Source organism: Molossus molossus, unplaced genomic scaffold (assembly GCF_014108415.1).
Source record: "Molossus molossus isolate mMolMol1 unplaced genomic scaffold, mMolMol1.p scaffold_m16_p_4, whole genome shotgun sequence".
In the NCBI taxonomy this organism is placed as follows: Eukaryota; Metazoa; Chordata; class Mammalia; order Chiroptera; family Molossidae; genus Molossus; species Molossus molossus.
In genome coordinates this window covers 34,127,282-34,132,412 of record NW_023425377.1, presented here as the reverse complement: position 1 = coordinate 34,132,412, position 5,131 = coordinate 34,127,282, and the positions used below count along the sequence as shown (strand labels likewise).

Here is a 5,131-nt window from a genome sequence, read left to right as displayed (position 1 = left end):
TTCAAATATATTCATTAAAAAGTTGATCAAGACAGTGAAAATGATACAGCATGCGGTCAGTTGTCTGAGTCAATTATACACCCCTGTATTACAATTACAATTAAAATTACTGTACGTATGGACTCTAGGCCTATGTATTCCAGCACCCCAGGAATCCTTCAACGCCAGGTGTAATCGCTCAACCACTCCTTGTGTGGCAGTAACTTTTTTCCAAAACATCGGGTGTGGTGAAACCAAGCCAGTTAGAGTGTGCTGGCCACTGATTGGCTCAGCCTCATGCTAGTTTCTCTCATACATGCTTCTATATCGCTATGTATCAGAAGCATCTTTGCTCTTGTGTTTGCGATTTCTGAGAACTTTTACTCATGATGGCTCCTAAATGTGCTGCTGCTTATAAGCCTTCTGATGATGAAACTTAAGTGCTGGAGGAAGATGCTTACCATCTAGGAGAAAGTGAAACTCTTGAATATGATCAAAGATGGCAAGAAAATTGTGAAGGTTGCCTGCCATTATGACTTGAATGAGTCTACCGTTCTCTCTCCATCTGGGTTTTGTTTTTTGTTTTTGTTTTTTTTAATCCTCACCCAAGGACATTTTTTCGTTTTTTGTTCTGATAGAGTGGGAGGGAGAGAGAAACATTGACGTGAAAGGGATACATCGAGTGGTTGCCACCTACATGACCCAACCAGGGCTGGGGACAAACTGCAACCGAGGTACATGCCCTTAGCGGGAACCGAACCCGGGTCTCTCTGGACCACAGGCCGACGCTCTAACTGCTGAGCCAAACTGGCCAGAGCTCTCACTCCATCTATAAAGATGAAAAGAACATCCATGCAACAGCTACTGTCTCTTTCAACATAGAAGCAAAATGCATCGTGACAAGTCGTAGCAAGTTCATAGTGAAAACGGAGTCTGCCTTAGCCACTTGGATCAGCAATAGCTGCAACAAAAACAATCCGTTGGATTTGATGGTCATCTGAGAGAAGGCGAGGCAGCTCTATCAGCGCTTTACAGTGGATGAACCTCAACCAGGACGCTCTTCTGCAACGTTCATGGATTTCACAGTGAGCAAGGGTTGGTTCAAGAAGTTCCAGAAGAGGTATCATCTGAAAAGTGTTGTTCTCCATGGAGAAGCTACCTCTGCTGACCAGCCTGCAGCAGAGGACTACGTGAACAACATGTTCCATAAGACCCTTGAGGAGGATATCATCCAGAACAAGTGTTCAATGTGGACGAAACAGGACTGTTCTGGAAAAGAATTTCTTCCTGGACATTCATTTTCAAGGATCCCTTGGCAGTGGATAAGGCAGTTAGGCTAGCCCAGTTGCTGGGAGGAGAAATTTTCATGGATATGACCCATGACGATGTGGATGAGCTGCTGGAGACACATTCGGATCCCTTAACTGATAAGAATCTGGTGGAGATGACTAAGTCTGCGAGTGAGGAGGAGGAATAGCAGCCACAGGTTCCTGGGGGTTAGGAGGAGGAAGTTGGCCTTACACTTGAGCATCTCTCGGAAGTCGTGAGAACTATTGAGGTAGTACAGGACATGATTGGTGAATGGGACCCACAAATGATGCGTGCATTGTGGTTCCAGAATGCACTTGATGGAGCGATAGAACCCTACAAAAGCCTCCTCACACATATGAAAAGATAGCACCAGTAACTGCCTACTCCTAGTACTCCTTCAGTGGAAGATGTCAATGCACCTGCTGAAGATACTGTACCACCTGAAGACTCTCCTACTGAGGTCATGCCTTCAGAGGAGCAGTAACCTTGCTCTTCTTTGCTGTGCAGTACATCTCTTCATAATCGAACAAGTTACACTATTTTCATAGGTTAGTGGTTGTGTGTAAGAACTGTGTGTGTCTGTAATTCAATGTACAATAATATAATATTTGTAATGTCTAATGTGTCTTATTTTCTCTTATTTTGTCTAATGGGTAATACGAGTATAATGGTGACTAAAGGGTGTTGCTTAATTGGGGCTTTATAAATAGCTCTAGTTAATGAGCCTGTCAATATTCTCTTGAGAAACTTTTATTCAATTAACAAATCAACTATAATACTTAAAATGACTGCGTAAAAATATCTTTCTCTTTGTTGCTTTTTTTTTTTTTTAACCTCACCCGAGGACAATTTTGCATTTATCTTCAGAGCAGGAGGGAGAGAGGGAAGAAGAGAGAGACACATCAACTGGTTGCCACCTACACGACCCCCAACCGGGGCTGGGGACAAACTGCAGCTGAGGTACATGCCCTAAGTGGGAACCAAGCCTGGGACTCTCTGGTTTGTGGGCCCACGCCCTTACCTCTGAGCCAAACCGGCCAGAGCTTTTTGTTATTTTAATGAGCCCACTTGGTGGGTTATATATTTGTATATTTGTCCATTGAATTTTTTTTTTTTTTTAGAGATAGAGGGGGAGAGGAAGGGGGAGAGAGAAAAAAACATTGATTGGCTGCCTCCTGCATGCCCCCTTCTAGGGATTAAACTCGTAACCTGGGCACGTGCTTTGACTGGGAATTGAACCAGGACCTCTCAGTCCATGGGATGATGCTCAATCCACGGAACTAAGATTGAGTTTTTCTCATTATTAGGTTGGGTTTAAGGGATTTTGAGAGGAAGACCACAGAGGTAAGTAAAGTGCCATTCTCATCACATAATCAAGAATACATAATAATCACTTGGTTGGTGTGGCTCAGTAGATTGAGTATTGTCCCATGGACTGAGAGGTCCCATTCGATCCCTAGTGGGGGGTGTGCAGGAGGCAGCCAATCAGTGTTTCTCTCTCACATCGATGTTTCTATCTCTTCTTTCTCTATCTCTCTAAAAAAATCAATAAAGGCATTAAGAAAAAAGAATGTGTACTATCAGCGTGATTTACTGTTAAAATGAATTTTTATATGATTTTATTGAGAAAGGAAGGGAGAGAGAGACATCAATTGGCTGCCCCCTGTACACCTCCTACCAGGGATTGAATTCCCAACCTGGGCATGTGCCTTGACTGGGAATCAAACCAGTGACCTCTTGGTGCAAGGGTCGACACTCAAACAACTGAGTTACATAGGCCAGTATAATCCAATAATACGTTTTTGTTCAAATTGTTCCAGCTTTAATCATTGGGAGCTCTTTCAGTTGGCTCCTGTGTCCCTTCAGTGTTGCCCCACCGTTGTGGGGATATTGTTGTTTTTCAGGACTTCTCCCTTTATGGCACTGTAAAATGCTCCAGACTCATTTTTCCTGCACCAATCCCAGAGTCAATCATTTATTGATGGTATTAAGGAACTAAGATCTGGGCGCTAGATATGCTCTTGATACTGGGGTGTTGCTTCTAGGCCCTGTCAGATGATAGAACAATGAAATACATATGTATGCTAACCAGGATCCATAGTTGATTTCTTATATTCTATAAACATTCCATTTTTAATATTCAACACATGTATCCCATTGTCTTTTTTTATTCTTCATCTAGAATAGTGAATGAACCTGTTGTCTTTTATAGTGGATGCTGTAGTCTCCAGGTGACTATTTTTTACCTTATGCACTCACAGTAGGGGAGGGGAATTTTATTATCAGCTGCTGGTCAAAGGGAAGAGCCAAGCCCAGGCCTTAGGGTCCTAATTAGTTGAAGGAGATTGGAGATGTCCTCAAGGGGCAGAACTTCTGAGTTAGAATCATGGCTTCTACAATGGCAGATAGTAGAACTTTTTCTTCTTTTCATCAGTTTTAATTCTCTGGGAGAACTCAAGGGGCTAAGTAATGTAATATGCTGGCCACCCCAGTGATGGGTTGGACATGAGACAATGAACAGGAAAGTGAAAGGACAGAGTAGAAAAGTTCTGCTCTCTTTCTCTGCCATTGTGGTGTGTGCAGTTGATTCTCCTTCACCATGTCTTCTTACAAGACTTTCAGGATCTAGAGGTTCCTGGCCAAGAAACAAAAGCAATATTGGCCCATTCCCCAATAGATTCAGATGAAAACTGGTAATAAAATTAGGTACAACTCCAAGAGGAGACATTGGAGAAGAACCAAACTGGGTCTATAAGGAATCACATGAGAGATGGTTCACATATCTATGCTGTATCCAGGTTGCCTGCATCTTCCCATATCACTGAAAATAGCACTGCTGACCGTTGGACATTTTAATTGGGAAATTATTGGAAGCACCATTTTTCTCTCTTGTTTTTTTCCTGCAGTAGGTTGGTTCAGTAATAAATGTGAGACCTTTAAAAAAGAAAAAAAAGTTCTGTCCCAGCCCTGGCCAGTTTGGCTTGGTGGTTAGAATGTTGGCCTGTGGACCGAAGAGTCTCAGGTTCGATCCCTGGCCCTAGTCAGGGTTGTACAGGAGGCAGCCAACTGAGGTGTCTCACATCAGTCTTTCTCTTTCTCCCTCCCTCCCTCGTTACCTTCCTCTCTTCCACTCCATGTAAAAAAAAATAATGGAAAAATAGCCTCAGATTAGGATTAAACAAAAAAAGAAAAGTTCTGTCCCAGCCTATACAGTTGTCCCTCACCACTTCACGCTTCGACTTTCGCGGCTTCACTCTATCAGTTTTTTCAAGTATAGTATAGTATTTGAAAAAACCACAATAGAGTGAAGCCGCGAAAGTTGAAGCATGAAGTGGCAAGGGACAATTGTATATAAATGAAAAATCCTACTTTGCAGAAATTAATTTGTTGTGCTAGAGTCTAGAACTGATTAACTGCGATAAACGAGGGCTGACTATACTACTATTCCCATGGCACTGTATCCTTTTCTATACTGGGTTTCCATTTCTTGTCCCTGTAGCACCCAATCATAATGTTTATCCAGGCAACATCTTTCAGGGACTGCTGAAATGTCTGTTTGCTAGTGCCTTTACACTTATTACAAGTGCCAAATACCTTTTATTCAGGTCGTCAGCATCTTAGCACTCTTGGCTGTAGCTTGAGGACAATTCCTTTTGCTCTTAACATATACAGAGATACCTTTTAGCCTTTAAAAGGAGTCCCCAGCCCTGGTCAGTTTGGCTCAGTGGTTAGAGTGTCGGCCCACAGACCAGAGAGTCCTGGGTTCGGTTTCCGCTAAGGGCATGTACCTCGGTTGCCGTTTGTCCCCGGCCCCTGTTGGGGTTGTGTGGGTGGCAACCAC

At 43.0% G+C, this 5,131-nt stretch overlaps 1 pseudogene; it reads left to right on the top strand.

Annotated features, from left to right (window-relative positions):
- Positions 1-3,889: 3,889 nt before the first annotated feature.
- On the top strand, positions 3,890-4,045 carry LOC118616390 (annotated as a pseudogene).
- Positions 4,046-5,131: the final 1,086 nt, after the last annotated feature.